At 45.1% G+C, this 17915-nt stretch overlaps 1 protein-coding gene across 3 annotated transcripts in view; it reads right to left on the bottom strand.

Moving 5' to 3' along the window:
• The window catches only part of NUMA1 (nuclear mitotic apparatus protein 1), a 71024-nt gene extending 53224 nt beyond the window's left edge, over window positions 1-17800 (bottom strand). Inside the window, exon 1 of one of the 3 annotated variants that reach the window (XM_005653665.3) lies at window positions 17624-17800. The gene's annotated coding sequence lies outside the window, so the exon portion shown is untranslated. Of the gene's footprint in view, window positions 1-17485; window positions 17601-17623 lie in introns of those variants that run through there. The other 2 variants (XM_021062426.1, XM_021062425.1) reach the window with 2 other exon arrangements.

A 17915-nucleotide genomic window follows, 5' to 3' on the forward strand; every position in this document is an offset into this window, starting at 1 on the left:
GTGCCCTTGCCCATGCCACCTCCTCCAAAATGCCCTTTCTTCTAACCTAAAGGAATCCTTTTTTTTTTTGTCTTTTTCAGGGCCGCACCTGTGGCACATGGAGGTTCCCAGGCTAGGGGTCGAATCGGAGCTGTTGCAGACGGCCTACACCACAGCCACAGCAACGTGGGATCCGAGCTGCGCCTGTGACCTACGCCACAGCTCACAGCAATGCTGGATCCTTTAACCCACTGAGCGAGGCCAGGGATCGAACCTGCAACCTCATGGTTCCTAGTCAGATTCGTTTCCACTGCGCCACAACAGGAACTCCCTAACCTGAAGGAATTCTAATTCACCCCTCAGAGCCTGGCTCAAACACTGCCCCTTCAGAAGTGCTCCTTGTTGCCCCCAGTTCAGGAACAACTGCTGTTTCCTCCAGATGCTCCCACACTGCTTGTTCCTCCACACACTTTATTTCATTTCTCCTTGGGTCGACGCTAGCTGCATACGTTTCACTTGACTAAGCTCCTGGAGAGCAGAAATCATCCTGTTCACCCATCAGCTCCATTCCAGCATAATGCTTGCACACAGTAGGTGCTAAATTATGCTGCCCAACTGAATGACGGCCATCTGGCCCTGATCCAGTGAATTCTTTCAGTGAGGGAGCCGGTGAAGCCCAACTGTCGAAGAGGACAATCCTTCTAATTTAAAGCCACGTACCTTATTAGTAGGAGTGACAGCAGAAAATGCCATGGGCCTACCACTTTAAGGGGACTGGCAGGCTGACCGTGATTACAGGATCCTAATGAAAACGGAAGGGCACTGAGGGAAAGAAGAGAAATGGGGAAGTTAAGAGGTGGGAGATTCTACAGGTCACCTCCTCCTCCGCTTGGAGCCCAAATCTTCCAGCCTAGTGCCGGGCGAGCTCACCAAGCAGCCTGCTCTCTTCCTGCAGTCACTGTAGGCTCTAAGTACTGAAAAACAACTGATTAGGCCACTTTGTCTCTCCAGCAACTGGCTCTGCTCTTAGGCATTTAATTTCTAATTGTCGTTACAGGGGGCTTTTTCTCTAAATGAATCCCATACTGTTCCAATCATTAAGAAAATCCCTTTAAAGAAAGGCTTGAAATTAACAACAGCAGGGGACCAAGTCTCTAAACCTTCTAAGTCACAACCTCCACACTGTCCATTTTAATGAAATTCGCCCCACCTCCTGCACACAATAGGTCCTCCCGGGGAATGACTTCTCTCAGGACCAGCATGTGCTGGGACTGTTTTTCAGCAGAAAGCTCTCAGAGCCTGCGTCTCATTAAACAGATGTTTCACGTTTGATCATTCAGCTGTGACTGCAAGTAGAGTGTATAGTCAACTATAATGTAAGGACTAAAAAGGAATTCCACTCCTACCCCTAGTCTTAGAGTCAAGCACAGTTTAGAACAGACACTTCCCTACCTCAAACCTCCTTAGGCCTATCTGTTTTCAGATGTCTTCTTAGTAGCTAACTCTTTCGATGTAAAAACCTGGCCTTAAGAAAGAGAAATGATCAGGGTGACTGAGTGACAGAATCTTTTGACTGGGATGCCTAACACCTTATTTTCCTGACTAAGTATCAACAAGACCACCACTTCCAGGAACGGGTTCCAGGGGACTACAGACAGTCTACCTGAAATGCATTGGAGAGAGCCCCTCTGCTCTGACCGCCCCCATTCCCCCCCATCCCCACCCTTTCTCAAACTCAAATAGCTGATCAAAACAAACAAGAAACCATCAAGTAACTTGATATATCATTTCTCCTACAAAACCCTAAAGCTACCAAATCATCTGCTTCAACCACGCCACCTGGGAGTGAGCCTGCTGGGCTCCGGCAGGTCGGAGCAGCGGCCGCTGCAGCCTGACCTGTGGCTGAGTCTTCCGGCGAAGGGATGCAGTGGCTCCTCAGCTACAGTGTCCCACAGCAACATGTTCCCACCCTTTCTGGCCCTCAACACATTTGTAATTTGGGAGGACCACCTGAGAAAGGCTAATTTTCTCCACTATCTGGTCACCTTGACCTAGAAGCATGCATTCACACAGTGAATATAATGGAAGGGACACCCTCTTAAACAAACATTTACAATCTTGTTAAATCAAATGAAAACTGTAATCGAAATAGTCTCCTAAAGAATTTCTTCTTGCCTGTGCCCACAGCATGTGGAAGTTCCTGGACCAAGCATGGAACCCGCACCATGGCAGTGACCCAAGCCACAGCAGTGACAATCCCAGATCCTTAACCCGCTGCACCACAAGAGAACTCCCAGTCTCCTAAAATGTTTATAAAACACTCCTTTGGGAACTGCCCCCCCCCCTTTTGGTCTTTTGTCTTTTTAGGGCTGCACTAGCGGCATATGGAGGTTCCCAGGCTGGGGGTCTAACTGGAGCTACAGCTGCCGGCCTACACCACAGCCACAGCAATGCCAGATCCTTAACCCACTGAGAGAGACCAGGGATCAAACCCACAACCTCATAGTTCCTAGCTGGATTCATTTCCACTGCGCCACAACAGGAACTCCGGGAACTGCCTTTAAAGTCCATTCCATGTGAGACAGAAAAATTAGGTCTTACAGTTCTACAGTCACACCTCATTCTTCACCAAAAAAGGTATGGCCAAGCCCGACTCTTGGGCTCACAATATCTTCTGGTTGTTTCCAAAAATTGAATCCACCAAGCAAGAGTGAAGATTCTGGCCAAAATACTGGCTGAGAGGTCAAAAACGTTTTGAGGAGTTCCCGTTGTGGCGCAGTGGTTAACGAATCTGACTAGGAACCATGAGGTTGTGGGTTCAATCCCTGCCCTTGCTCAGTGGGTCAAGGCTCCGGCGTTGCCGTGAGCTGTGGTGTAGGTCGCAGACGTGGCTCAGATCCTGCGTTGCTGTGGCTCTGGCGTAGGCTGGCGGCTACAGCTCCGATTAGACCCCTAGACCGGGAACCTCCATATGCCGCAGGAGCGGTTCAAGAAATGGCAAAAAAGACAAAAAAAAAAAAAAAAAACCCAAAAAAAAAACGTTTTGAGCACCAGCTGCATCGCCAGAATAAATGTAAAGGCTAAGAACACAATTACTTCAAGGGGAACAAACTTACAAACACTGTAATTATCCTAAAATTACAACAAAGGGGACAAGCATGTACAATATTTGTCATATGTGTTAGAAATAAATTATTATACTCATTTATAATCACACATTATATAATCATAAATTTTGGCCCTGGAAGAAATCTTTCACATCATATAATCCAAACTGTTCCTTCTTACATATGAGAAAACTCTAGTTCGTTTGGATTGGGCAGTTTGTCCCTGGTCACGCAGTTGGTTAGCAGTAGTCAGGACTAGAAACCTGGTCACCCTGACTCCCAACATCCGTATCCTACTCCATGTTCCTTCCCCTTGCTGTTCCTCACTGCTGTCCTTCCAAGGGGAGATGACGACTCGGGACACCTAAAGCACACCAAGAATGGTTCCAAAACCCAGCAGCTGAGAGATGACAGGTGAAGGCCAGGACTTTCCTGCAGTGACTCTATGGATCTGAGTCACTGCTGAGTGTCTAGTTCACAAGAGTTCTGGGTAGTCTACCCCACAACACGGGCCAGTGAAACCCTTGAAGACACTCTGCCCACAGCTAGAAGAATAGGTTTATGAAACATTTTGGCACACCTCCCGCAGTCACCTGCTTAATTCGAGTAACTGAAAGGTTACTTTGAAGAACCTGGATCAAGGAAAAAGAAAGTAGCAGTGGTCCTGTTCATGGAAAAGCTGACCTATGATAAAGCAGAAAGAGGGCAAGAACCGTCTTGACCTACCTCCTGGTGAACAGCTTTCTCAGGTTCGGACAAAGTGATCCCTGGCAATCTGGCTTTGAATGAGCCTCTACCCAGGGAAGGGGCAAAGGGACAGGAAGGCTGTTCATGCCCCCATTCCACCCACTGGTGGTCAGCTCAGCCTCACATCAGGCTGAGCAGCCCCAGCGTTCTACAGATCAGAGAGTGACCAGGAGGGAATCCATGCAGCCTAGGTCAATGGGGTGAGTCAGTGGCAGAGCAGGAAAAGTCACTGGGGCAAAAGTCTGGCCTCCTGTGGCAAGACAGCCAAACCACACCCCAACGCGGTCAGCACTAGGAAGGCTCTGCCCTGATAGGATTCCAGTCTCTAAATCAGGAAAAAGATCCCTCCTCAGGAAGCTCCATACCAAGTATGTCCCTCCTGCTCAAAGACCTTCCACAGCTTTCTTCCTAAAGCATCACAGCTAGATTCTTTGGCTTAACTTTCCAACCCCTTCGTTACATGGCCTCAAGTCATTTATTCAACCCTACTTCCCACTATTCCAGAGTGTACACTCTAAACTAATCAAGCCAGTCTTCCCACTTGGCTCTGCGTAAGCCAAGCCCTTTGTCAATTCCACGCCTTCAGTTATCCAGCGGTGGTAAATTCAAGCTCCTTCAGGGCTTTGGCACATAAGAGAAATGAATGTTCCAGCAGGACACATGGCAGAATTAGAGTGTTGCCCCCACCTAAAGGTATTCAAATATTTATGCAATATTTCACTATGAGCATCACAGTAACTTTAAAAATTTTTTATTTATGTACTTTTTGTCTTTTTAGGGCCGCACCCTCGGCAATATGGAGGTTCCCAGGCTAGGGGTCAAATCAGAGCTGTAGCCGCCAGCCTACACTGCAGCCACAGCAACTTGGGATCCGAGCCACATCTGCGACATATACCACAGCTCACGGCAACGTCGGATCCTTAACCCACTGAGCAAGGCCAGAGATCAAACCTGCATCCTCATGGAAACTAGCTGGGTTCGTACTAGTACCCATACTGCTGAGTCACGACGGGAACTCCATCATCACAGTAACTTTTCAAGAGTCATCAAATAAAAAGAGCTGCACGTAAGGAAACCTCCCTAAGGTTAGGCAGCTGACAAAATGTCAAGCACAATCTCTAGGCCTGTGCGAAACTGAAGCAAGAGCTCTAAACTACTGAACTACTAGCAAGAGCTCTAAACTATTAGGCTTCCCAGTAGTACCAATACCATGCAAGATACAAAACTCTCAATTCGCAAGAGGAAATTCACTTTTCTTGATGTACAAATTTAGTAGAAGGACGAGAACCCAAACAGCAGTTTATCTAACATTCCAACTGCCTCAAATTCTGTCCATCTCTGTGGTGTACACTGCAGACATGGCTCAGATCCTGCGTTGCTGTGCCTGTGGTGCAGGCCAGCAGCTGCAGCTCTGATCTGACCCCTAGCCTGGGAACCTCCATGTGCCACAGGTGCGGCCCTAAAAAGCAAAAAAAAAAAAAAAAAAAATTCAGCTCTGTGAGAGGTGTAATAGCCACTCAAGATGCATCTGCTCACTGCCTAAGGAAACTGAGCTTCAGGGGTGAGCAAGCAGACAGAGTCTACTTTGCAGGCGTTCCCGAGGGGTACAGTGGTAAACCCTCAGGGAACACGAGGTGTCCCTCAAACGTCTATCACCACAGCAGAGACGGAAAAGTAGGCGCTCAAAGCGATTGTTAGCTTGCCGCCACCGAGACCATCCAGAAGTCAGGCGCTCAACAAACGGCCCTTACAGGGCAGGATGCAGATGCTGCTCACACACAAGACTGAGAGCTGAGGCACAGGGCATCCATCTTGCCACACGGCACCAAAAAGTTGACAGTCTGCACAGTAAGTACCTCTGGCCAGTCACAGAAAGGCACCCAGGTGGTCAAATGGATATGGGGGAACAGACGTGGTCTTTCTCCTCCCCAGAGGAGCCAGTCCTCAGCGCGATACGGCCAAGGAAATCTGCAAGGCTGAATCACTGGCATTTCCTGCACCGGCTTCAAAGCCACTTCAAGAGGACAGAAAGGACAGCTAACACAGCCACCATCAGAGGCCGCAACCCAGGAGCATGTGCGACACACCCTCCCTCCCTTCTACAGCCACCAGATCATTTTACTTCTGCCAAGTGTCCCTTCCCTAGGTGACTGACAGCCATCAGTCCCAATGGCCAACCCTTACCCTCGACTCTCTCCTCCCTCATTGACAGCCAAGATTCTGCCATTCTCGATAGCTTCTCCCCCAGTTTAGCAAAAGGAAGTGAAAACTGTTCCCCCCAAACCTCCCTCACTGAAGGAAGCTCTCTAGCCGTGTAATACATAGATTGCTCCTCAAACCCACCATGTTCAGCATTTTTACCAAAGACAGAATGAAAACATGTAAGGTCTGCTTGTCACACTTTAGAATTAGAAACTATGAAGAAAGGAAAATACAATGTCTTTAGATTTAATTGGGCAAAAAGATCTTAACAGGTTTGATGTTATCAAAAATAACCAACATAGGAGTTCCTGTCATGGTGCAGCAAATCCGACTAGGAACCATGAGGTTGCGGGTTCGATCCCTGGCCTTGCTCAGTGGGTTAAGGATCCGGCATTGCCATGAGCTGTGGTATAGGTCGCAGACATAGCTCGGATCCTGCGTTGCTGTGGCTGTGGTATAGGCCAGCGGCTACAGCTCCGATTAGACCCCTAGCCTGGGAACCTCCATATGCCTCAGGTGCAGCACCGCCCCCCTCCCAAAAAAGCAACATAAAATTTAACAGGACTAAATACTCTCACATGAATCAGATGGAACTACCCCAAACTCAACGCCGACTCAGGTTGTGCTCGTGAAGAGGACTGTGCCCTACCTTTGAAAAGCAAAATCAGAGTACATGCAGAGCAAGAAGGGTCAGAAAGTCCTATCATGGCAAATGTGAGGGCAGAACTACAGGTGTTATGCCAGGGAAAACATGTAAACTTTTTTAACCCATGTGAAAGTATATGTCATGCAGATGAGGAGAAAGGCTTTCCATGTTCCCTTGTAAGAAGACAAACCAGAACTAGTGAGTGGAAGTTACAGGAGGATACATTTTGATTTGATGTAGGGAAGAACTTTCAACACAATAAGAAGTTAAGAATGTGGGTTATGATTAGCAATGAGATCCTGCTGTATAGCACTGGGAACTATGTTTAGTCATTTATGATGAAGCATGAGAATGTGAGAAAAAAGAATGTATACATGTATGTCACTGGGTCACCATGCTGTACAGCAGAAAACTGACAGAACACTGTAAACCAGCTATAATGAAAAAAATAAAAATCATTGGAGTTCCCATCGTGGCTCAGTGGTTAACAAATCCGACTAGGGGAGTTCCCGTCGTGGCGCAGGGGTTAACAAATCCGACTAGGAACCATGAGGTTGCGGGTTCGATCCCTGCCCCTGCTCAGTGGGTTAACGATCCGGCGTTGCCGTGAGCTGTGGTGTAGGTTGCAGAGGCGGCTCGGATCCCACGTTGCTGTGGCTCTGGCGTAGGCCAGTGGCTACAGCTCTGATTGGACCCCTAGCCTGGGAACCTCCATATGCCACGGGAGTGGCCCCCAAAAATAGCAAAAAGACAAAAAGACAAAAAAAAAAAAAAAATCCGACTAGGAACCATGAGGTTGCAGGTTCGATCCCTGGCCTTGCTCAGTGGGTTAAGGGTTCGGCGTTGCCGTGAGCTGTGGTGTAAGTTGCAGACAAGGCTCGGATCTCACATTGCTGTGGCTCTGGTGTAGACTGGCAGCTACAGCTCCGATTTGACCCCTAGCCTGGGAACCTCCATATACCGCAGGAGTGGCCCAAGAAATGGCAAAAAGACAAAAAAAAAATTATTAAAAAAAAAAAAGACTGTAGGTTATGAAACCCAGAATGCTTGGATTAAAACACCAACTCAACCACTTACAAACTCTACGGCTTTGGGTAGATTAAATTATAGTACTAATAATAGTACTTATAGAGTTTGGGAAGCAGTTCATGTGAAGTGCTTAGGACAGTGCTTGGGACACAGTACATGCTGGAAAAAAAGGAAGTCAGCTATTGCTATTACTGACTTGATATACTGGACAGGTAACTCCAAAATCTTCCTACTAAATATGCCTCGAAATGCTTAGAAAAACATGATAAAAATCCTTTTAGACTTGCTTGCTAGTTAAGCTCCTGTCTCTCAGCTCCGCACCTGCCCTGCTCTGTGGTGATGCTGGGGCTTGGACTCTGCCAACACCGGTTCACCTTTCCAGCTGGCTCTGTTAAGCCTGTCAACAGGGGGTGCTAAAGGGCAAACGGAAAGCAGACGAGTCTGCCAGGGACTTCCTTCCTCCTGTGGCTGGCTGTTTCATGACAAAAGCAGTTGGTTCCTCCTTGCTTCTTTTTTTTTTCCTTTTTTTTTTTTGGTCTTTTTGTTTCTTTAGGGCCACACCCATGGCATATGGAAGTTCCCAGGCTAGGGGTCCAATGAGAGCTGTAGCCACCGGCCTACACCACAGCCACAGCAGTGCATGATCAGAGCCCCATCTGCGGCCTACACCACAGCTCAGGGCAACACCAGATCCTTAGCCCACTGAGCAAGGCCAGGGATCGAACCCGTGTGTCATGGATGCTAGTCGGGTTCATTAACCACTGAGCCACAACAGGAACTCCCTTGCTTCTTTATAAACTCTCTCTCAGAGGCACCAGCACAGCAAGGGGCAGGCTCAACCCAACCTGGCTCCTCCAGGCCCTTCCTGCAAACTCCTGAGAAACCAGCAGCACCTGGCAACACCCTCTCCTCAGAGAATCAGGGCACAGTTCCAGCAGATCCCTTCAGAATTCTAGATTCTGACAACCCCCATCTTCTTCCCTTTGTTTTTTCAGTCCTGGATGAGGCAGCTGCTTTATACAGTTATTAATCAAACTTGCTTTAAGATGCCCTTTTTTTTCCTCTTTCAGGGTTTAGATTTTTAAGAAAATTTTTTTGGCTTACTGAATTCACTCTATTAAAACATCTTTGTGTGGTTTCTATTTTCCTGACAGGATCCTAACTGATATTAGGTAAAATGAACCACAAGCAAGGAGGAGAAATCCCAGAAAAGAGAAACAAATAAGCTGAAAATCAGGTTAGTAAGGTACAGCTGTCCCGAGAGTATAAGGAATTCACGGCCTTCTCATAGTCCAGGAGGCAAGTCTTGAACCATAGGAAAGCAACCGAGATCTCTGCACATGTGCTGGGAGCCTCAGTAAAAAGACAGACTGGGGGAAAAACTGTCCACAGGGAAATACGGAAAGTTGCCTTGCTCACCTAGTGAAGCGGAAGGAAGAGAACTTCGGAGGAATTAAAAACCACAGGCGCGAACAAGAGGTGGATTTGGAGTTAAAAGTTTATAGCACACCTGTGGCCTGGAAATCTACAAGTAGGAAAATTACATTTTAACCACAGGTTGGGAACAGCCTTGAGGTCCCAGCAGAAGCAAACACAAAGTTGCCACACGAGAAACATGAAGGGCCAGTAACTGCATGAAAAGACATTCAACATCATCAGTCATCAGGAAAATGCAAATCAAAACCACAATGAGGAGTTTCTGTTGTGGCTCAGTAGTAATGAACCTGACTAGGACCCATGAGGACTCAGGTTTGACCCCAGGCCTCGCTCAGTGGGTTAAGGATCTGGCGTTGCCATGAGCTGTGGTGTAGGTGGCAGATGGGGCATGGATCCCGCGAGGCTGTGGAGAAGGGCAACTCTGATTTGACTCCTAGTCTGGGAACTTCCACCCGCCATGAGCGCAGCCCTAGAAAAAAAAAAGACAAAAAAATAAGTAACACTATACCTCTATGAGAACGGCTAAAATTAAAATACTGACAATACCAAGTGTTGTAAGAATATAAAGAAACCAGAGTCCTCAGATACTGCAATGGGAATATTAAACAACAGTACAACCACTTTGGAAAACTGCTAATTCCTAAAAATTTAAAGATAATCTGCCACACAACCCAGCCATTTCACTCCAAAGAGTCAAGAAAACATACGTCATCTCAAAGATTTGCACACGCATGCTTGCAGCAATTTTATTCATGACAGCCAAAAACTGGCAATAACCTCAATGTCCATCAACAGTAAATAACAAATAAAATCGTATGATACAATCACACAAGGGAATACCTACTTGGCAACAGAAAGTAACAAATTACTGATAAATGCACTAAATAGATAAATCTCAAATGCATTACATTACTCGAAAGAAGGCAGACACAGGGGTACATGCTGTATAATTTGATTATGTAAATTTCTAGAAAACATATTAATCTACAGTGGTTCCTGGGGCCAAGGGGAAGGTAAACTATAAAGAGGCAAAAGGAAATTTTTTGGGAGTGAGAGGAATGCTCTGTATCTTGCTTTGGGCAGCTTTTTATAAGTGTATCAAACTGTCAAAACTTTTCACTTTTTTTTTGCCATGGCGTGCAGCAGCTGAATGTGGGACCTCAATTCCCAGACCAGGAACTGAACCTGGGCCCCAGCAGTGAAAGCACTAAATTCTGACCACTAGAGCTCCCTCTTTTCACTTTAAATAAGTTTATTATACATAAATTATACCTAAGCAAAGCTGATTTAAAAAAAAAAAAAAAAAAAAGCTGCTCTATTTTGGCCATATCCACAACATGTGGAAGTTCCCCGGTCAGGGATCAAACTTGTGCCACAGCAACGACCAGAACTGCAGCAGTCACAATGCCAGGTCCCTAACCCACTGAGCCACCAGGGAACTTAAAAAAAAAAAAAGTGCTCTTGGCATTCTCATTGCAGTTCAGTAGATCTCAACCTGACATAGTGTCTATGAGATGCAGGTTCAATCCCTAGCCTTGCTCAGTGAGTTAAGGATCCAGCGTTGCCTCAAGCTGCAGTGTAGGTTGCAGATGCGGCTCAGATCCCAAATTGCTGTGCTGTGGCATAGGCCAGCAGCTCTGTTTCAACACCTAGTCTGGAAACTTCCATATGCCACAAGTATAGCTGTAAAAAGGAAAAAAAAAAATGTTGCTCTTGAGAAAACTGACCTTAACTCAAGCTATATCAGGCTATCAAGGATGATACGCCTTTGAATACAAGCTCACAATCCAAAATTATAAAATATTTAAGGCGACAATCCATCATAACAAAGAGTCATTAAATAAATGGCAGGACTGTACCCCTAAAAACTTCAGATAATTGAATACGACTAACACAGTAAGTTAAATTTATTTCAAATTATGGAGTTACTGTCGTGGCTCAGCAGTAACGAATCCAACTTGCATCCATGAGGACTCGGGTTTGATCCCTGGCCTCACTCAGTGGGTTAGTGGGTTAAAGATCTGGCATTGCCATGAGCTGCAGCATAGGCAGCAGACACAGCTTGGATCTGGCGTTGCTGTGGTTGTGGCGTAGGCTGGCAGCTGCAGCTCCAATTGGACCCCTAGCTTGAGAACCTCCATATGCTGCGGGTGCAGCCCTAAAAAAAAAAAATTTATTTCATGAATGTAAGATTGGTTGGACATTCAGAAATTAACAAAATTCATCATATTAATAAGCTATACATAGTTATTACATTAAAATATAGACAGAGATGTATACCAATATAGAAAAGGCATTTGACAAAACATACATTCCTGATTCAAAAAAAATTTATTGATTTAAAATTATTATAGATAGGAGTTCTCTTGTGGCACAGCAGGTTAAGAATTCGGCATTGTCATTGTGGCAGCTTGGGTCATTACTGTGGCACGGGTTTAATCCCTGGCCCAGGGATAAAAAAATTACTGCAGATATAAGATGAAGTGAAAACTCAGGACAAAAGCAAAATACCATGAAAAACACAAAGGCAGATTTGAAAATGCACCAAAGAGTACTTTGTAGAAATGAAAAACTTAGCTAATGAAAATAAGAATTTGAAAGTAAATTAGTTCTAGCTTAAGAGTAAATTAGTACGCTAGGAGATAGATTTAAGGAAATTTCTAGAGATGAGATGGAAATTATGAAAGAAAGAGTGAAAAATGTGGAGAACAAAATTAGAAGGTCCAACACAGGTTAAATATGAGACTGTGGAGAGGCAATATTTAAAGAGGTATATGCCAATAAAATGTGCAACCTAAGAGAGACAGACAAATTCCTAGAAATGTGTAATTTCCCAAGACTGAATCAGGAAGAAATAGAAAATAAGAAGATACCAATTACCAGTAATAAAACTGAACCAGTAAAAATAATAATAAAAACTCCCAATAAACAAAAGTCCAGGACCAAAAGGCTTCATGGGTGAATTCTACCTAATATTCAAAGAGGTAACACCTATCCTTCTCAAACTAGTCCAAAAAAAAATGCAGAGGAAGGAATGCTTCTCAACTCATTTTAAGGCCAGCATCATCCTAACAACAAAAATAGACAAAGATATCACAAAAAAGAAAATTACAGGCCAATATCATTTTATAGATGTGAAAATCCTCAACAAAATACTGGCAAACCAAATTCAACAACATATTTAAAAGGATCTTACACCATGATTAACTGGGATTTAGCCCAGGGATATAAGGATGGTTCAATATCCATAAATCGGTCAATGTGATATACCACATAACCAAACTGAAGAATAAAAATCATCCTACTGGATGCAGAACATGCTTGAACAAAATTCAACATCCACGTGTGACAAAAACAATCAAGAAAGTGGGTCTAGATGAAATATACCTCAACATAATAAAGGCCAAATATGAAAAGCCCACAGCTAACATCATACTCAACAGTAAAAAGCTGAAGGCATTTCCTCTAAGATCAAGAACAAGACAAGGATTCCCATTCTCACCATTTTTATTCAAGATAGTATTGGAAGTTCTAGTCACAGCAATCAGGAAAGAAACAGAAGTAAAAAGAATCCAAATTGGAAAGGAATGGAAAAACTGTCACTGTTGGCAGATAAAATGACACTACAGAAAATCCTAAAGATGTTACCAAAAAACCATTAGAACTTATCAATAAATTCAGTAAAGTTTCAGAATACAAAAATTAATATACAGAAATCTATGGTGCTTCTATATTCTAACAAAGCACTATCAAAGAAATTTTTTTTTTTTTTGTCTTTTTGCCATTTCTTGGGCCACTCCTGCGGCACATGGAGGTTCCCAGGCTAGGGGTCCGATCGGAGCTGTAGCTGCCAGCCTACGCCAGAGCCACAGCAACACCAGATCTGAGCCGCGTCTACAACCTACACCACAGCTCATGGCAACACCAGGTCCTTAACCCACTGAGCAACGGCAGAGGTTGAACCCGCAACCTCATGGTTCCTAGTCGGATTCGTTAACCACTGTGCCACGACGGGAACTCCAGAGAAATTTTTTTTTAAATCCTATTTATAACTGCATTAAACAGAATAAAAAAATCTAATAATAAACCCAACTAGGAGGCAAAAGACCTACATTAAGAAAAAGACACTGATGAAAGATCTGAAGATAACAGTAACTAACGGAAAGCTATACCATGCTAATGGACTGGAAGAATTAATATTGTTAACATGACCATACTAGCCTAAAGCATTCTACAGATTCGATGTACTCCCTATCAAAACACCAGTGGAATTTTTCACAGAACTAGAACAAATAATTCTAAAATTTGTATGGAAGCATAAAAGACCCTAAATAGCCAAAACAATCTTGAACAAAACTGGAGGTATCCTGTGCCCTGATTTCAAACTATGCTACAGGAGTTTCCATCATGGCTCAGCCATTAACGAATCTGACTAGTATCCATGAGGATGCAGGTTTGATCCCTGACTTTGCTCAGTGGGTTAAGGATCTGGGGTTGCCTTGAGCTGTGGTGTAGGTCACAGATGTGGCTCAGATCCTGCGCTGCTGTGGCATAGGCTGGCAGGTACAGCTCCAATTAGACCCCTAGCTTGGGAACCTCCATATGCCACAGGTACGGCCCTAAGGAAAAAAAAAAAAAAGAAAATCAAACCATACTGCAAAGCTATGGTAATCAAAATGGTATGTTACTGGCACAAAAACAGATACACAGATTAATGGTACAGAACAGAGAGTCTAGGAATGAATACACACATGGTCAATTAATCTACAACAAAGAATGGAGTTCCCATCATGGCGCAGTGGTTAACGAATCCGACTAGGAACCATGAGGTTGTGGGTTTGGTCCCTGGCCTCGCTCAGTGGGTTAACCATCCGGCGTTGCCGTGAGCTGTGGTGTAGGTTGCAGAAGCGGCTCGGATCCCGCATTGCTGTGGCTCTGGCGTGGGCCGGAGGCTACAGCTCCGATTCGACCGCTAGCCTGGGAACCTCCATATGCCATGGGAGCGGCCCTAGAAATGGCAAAAAGACAAAAAAAAAAAAAAAAAAAAAAAACTACAACAAAGAAGGCAAGGAGGTACAATGGGTAAAAGCCTCTTCAATAAATGGTGTTGGGAAAACTGGACAGCTACATGCAAAAGAATCAAACGGACTACGTTGTCCTTTCTCACACCATATACAAAAATAAATTCAAAAAATAAACTCAAAATGAATTAAAGGCTTAAATGTAAGACTTGAAACCACATACCTCCTAGAAGAAAACACAGGCAGTACACTCTTTGACATCAGTCTTAGCAACATTTTTGGGGATATGTCTCTTCAGGCAAGGGAAAGAGAAGCAAAAATAAACAAATGCGACTACATCAAACTACATCAAAAGCTTTTGTATAGCAACGGAAACTAGCAACACAACAAAAAGACAACCTACTGAATGGGAGAAGATATTCATAAACAATATATCTGACAAAGGGTTAACATCCAAAATATATAAAGAACTCACACACCTCAACATAAAAAAAAAAAAAATCAAAAATGGGCAGAGGACCTGAATAAACATTTTTCCAAAGAAAACAAACAAATGGTCAATGGGCACATGAAAAGATGCTCAACATCACTGATCATCAGAGAAATGCAAATTAAAAACACCGTAAGACATCACCTCACACCTGTTAGAATGGCTATTATCACAAAGAGAAGGAGTTCCCAATGTGGCTCAACAGGTTAAGAACCTGGCATAGCTTCTGTGAGGATGCAGGCTCAATCCCTGGCCTGGCGCAGTGGATTAAGGATCTAGCATTGCCACAAGCTGCAACATAGGTCGCAAATGGGGCTCAGATCCAATGCTGCTGTGGCACAGGTCTGCAGCTACAGCTGTGGTTCAACCCCTAGCCCAGGAAGTTCCATACACCACAGGTGCAACCATAAAAAGAAAACAAAAAAGTAAAATAAAGTAATAAAATAAAACAAGTGAGAACAAATAACAAGTCCTGGGAGGATGTGAAGCCTTATGTACTGCTGGTGGGAAAGTATACTGGTGGAACCATTATAGAAAACAGCATAGAAATTCCTAAAAAATTAAAAACACAACTACTGGGGTGGGGCTCCAATTCGACCCCTAGCCTGGGAACCTCCCTATGTGTGGGTGCAGCCCTAAAAAAATATATATTAAAAAAAAAAACAACAACAACAACCGAGAAAAAGGCAGGTTACATACAATGATATAATAGTTAAATTTTGAGTACAGTTCTCAAGAGTAACAACAAAATGCCAGAGTTTCAGTAAAATAACATTAGGGTTAGGGTTAGGGTATGGGGTTAGGGTTAGGTTAATAACATTTTCAAAGTGCTAAGAAAAAAAAAGAATTGGAAGCCTAGTACCCAGCTAAACTACCAATCAAGACTGATTAAACCTATTAAAGCTATTAACCCTATTAAAGATATTTCCCACCACAGAGTATTTACCACTAACCGACCCTCACTATGAAAACAGCTGAAGGATGTATTCACCTACCCAACACAAAAAGAGGGAATAAAATGCAAGAAAGAATCGTGGAAACAAACAGTAAACATGAATGGGTAAAATGAAATAATCACTGACAGCACAAAATAATTGTGATTTATCAGAATCGTTCAACACAGACAGAGTACCTTTGGGGTGTTCTCATTCTTAGAAGTGCTGTTTTGAGTCTAGACAATACCTTTTGATATGCTTAGAGTACAGAATAAGAGGCTGAAATAAATGACCCCCAACATACCTACTGACCACAGGGTTTTATTAATTAGACCCAGCTGTCAAACATTCCCTGATCAACTCTACTCAGCCATCTGAGGCAGTGCTTTTCCCATCCTAACATATCTAGATCTTGACCCAAAAAGACAAAAACAAAACAAAAAAATTAATTAAAATAAAAAATAAAAAATTTTTAAAGGACACGCTAAATGGAAATATTCCTTACATGAGCTTTCGGTTAAGGTGTTCTAATTTGAGGAATTATCGTTTCTGGCTTTGAATTAAGATTCAGGCTTTACAATGAGTCATCATTTGCTTGAACTTGGGCCAAGAAAAGAGTACCCTGTAGCTTTTTACAGAGAAGTGTGTGTTTCTTCCTCTGAAGGAGAAAATACCACCCAGGAAGAGACAGGGAGGGAATGCATATACTCTTCCCCGCTGCCTAAAAGTTGCCTTAGCCTGATCTGAACATTCTCTCTAGGCTCTCATCAATTCACAGCAGGAAAGATCTCCACAAGGCAGAGAGCTCCAATTCCCTTCCCATCCAAGGTTTCTGGCCACAACACTTGCCAATCCAGAGCCTTAGAAACGCAGGACCTGGCAACAGACCCCAGAGAAAGGGCAGCGTGGTTTAAAGTAAGTAGTAGTATATTTTCTGGAGGCAGTGCCACTCTGGGCACGAGGCTAACTTAATACAGAGATGCAAAAGCCACTAAATAAAGATGGGAAAGCCAGGTTCCTATCCCCTTTCAGCCCAAAAAAGCTCATTCATTTCAAAGCATATGTTAACTAATGGCCACAATACATTTCACACTCTGCACAGGCATCAGGATACAGGGGCAAAATATTCCGTCTCTATCTAGTAGGGCAGACAAATGCGCAGACACTCCGAACACCAGATGAAAAACGCTACCTTAGGGGTGAGCAAAAGAGGGGGCCCAGAAGGGGCAGCATCCACCCAGAGGAGCTCTCTTGCACCAATAACCTTCACACGGTCACATCACTTATGGTCATGAATGTGTACTCTCCGAGACGCTTCAAAGAAACACTTTACCTAATTTGACCCGCACACCCCCCACCCCCCGTCCAACAACCCCAGGAAAGTAGGTAAGGGCACGTAAACTCGTTGTTTACACCACACGTGAAAAAGTGAGGCTCACAATAAATTGACTCGTCCGAGACAACCCTCACTGCCAATAAAGCACCTCCTTCCCACTCAGGCCCCACCCACAAAGACGCCAGTGGAGCCAACCACGCACTGGTTATACAACCCCGGCCAAGCCGAACATAAACCTCAGAAGGGCCCCGCTGTAGTAAAGTGTGACAAAGCTGCGGGACTGTTTAAAAGAGGATCCACATAACGGGCGTGGCACAGCCTCTGAAACGTCGTCGGTGCTCGGGAACTGTTTACTAGTAGTACTACCGCTATTGTTAGCAGTAACGGGCGAGGACCATTACTACAGGAAGCCGCGGCCACAGGCTTTGAGGAAGCTGCACCACCCGCACCCCGTCGCCCGCAGACTCGATGCCACGGACACGCCCCCGAGCAGGCCCTCCCCCGAAGCACGTCCGCCGCCTCCCCTCGGACAAGGCCCTCTCCTCACAACCCTTACCCGCGACAGACTCTCCCCACTCAGCCTCGGTGAGGAACGAGGCCTTCCGTTCGCACCCGTCTCTCAGCACCCCCTTTAGGCCCCGGCTTCCCTGCGGGCGCCCAGGCCGCACACCAGCAGCGGGCCCGCGCCGCTTACCTGGCCGCGCGCTCCCGCTCCGCCTCTCGCCTACCCGGGATCGCCTTCGCCACGGGCTCGCGCCAGCGAGGCGAGCGCACAATTAGTTTAAACTATGGCCCCGCCCCCTCGCGCCGCCCTGCGATTGGTCCGTGTCGGCTGGCGTCGCACGCCCAGGGCACGCTGGAGGACCCGCGAAAAGGAAGTGGGAAGGGAGAAAGGGTGCCACAACTTCCGGAGCCCGGCCCGCGGCTTGAGGGCAAAAGCAACTACAAGTCCCAGCACCACCCGCGGCCTTGGCGCCCCCACCCGC

This window comes from Sus scrofa, chromosome 9 (assembly GCF_000003025.6).
Source record: "Sus scrofa isolate TJ Tabasco breed Duroc chromosome 9, Sscrofa11.1, whole genome shotgun sequence".
In the NCBI taxonomy this organism is placed as follows: domain Eukaryota; kingdom Metazoa; phylum Chordata; class Mammalia; order Artiodactyla; family Suidae; genus Sus; species Sus scrofa.